We start from the raw sequence: 294 nt of genomic DNA on the forward strand, positions 1-294 counted from the left end.
TCATTTGCAACTCTAGACTCTTTGGGATTTAAAATTAACAGTTAACCAAGAATCAGCATTCTCAAACGTTTATTATGATGTCAAAGTTAATAAGCTAGCGTTGGAGTCCGAGAATGTGACAGTTGACACCTCTGTGTGAGATTATTGTCTTAAATATGATTGTTGAGAGAGAAAGGTGCTTTTATATTTGTCACAAGATTTCTCTTTCTCAATCGATCACTGAAATCTCTTTCAGTGATCGATTCTTGTTGAGGTTCTGATGCCTACACGTCTGCTACACATATCTTAGTACTG

Source organism: Micropterus dolomieu, linkage group LG13 (assembly GCF_021292245.1).
Source record: "Micropterus dolomieu isolate WLL.071019.BEF.003 ecotype Adirondacks linkage group LG13, ASM2129224v1, whole genome shotgun sequence".
Classification (NCBI taxonomy): Eukaryota; Metazoa; Chordata; class Actinopteri; order Centrarchiformes; family Centrarchidae; genus Micropterus; species Micropterus dolomieu.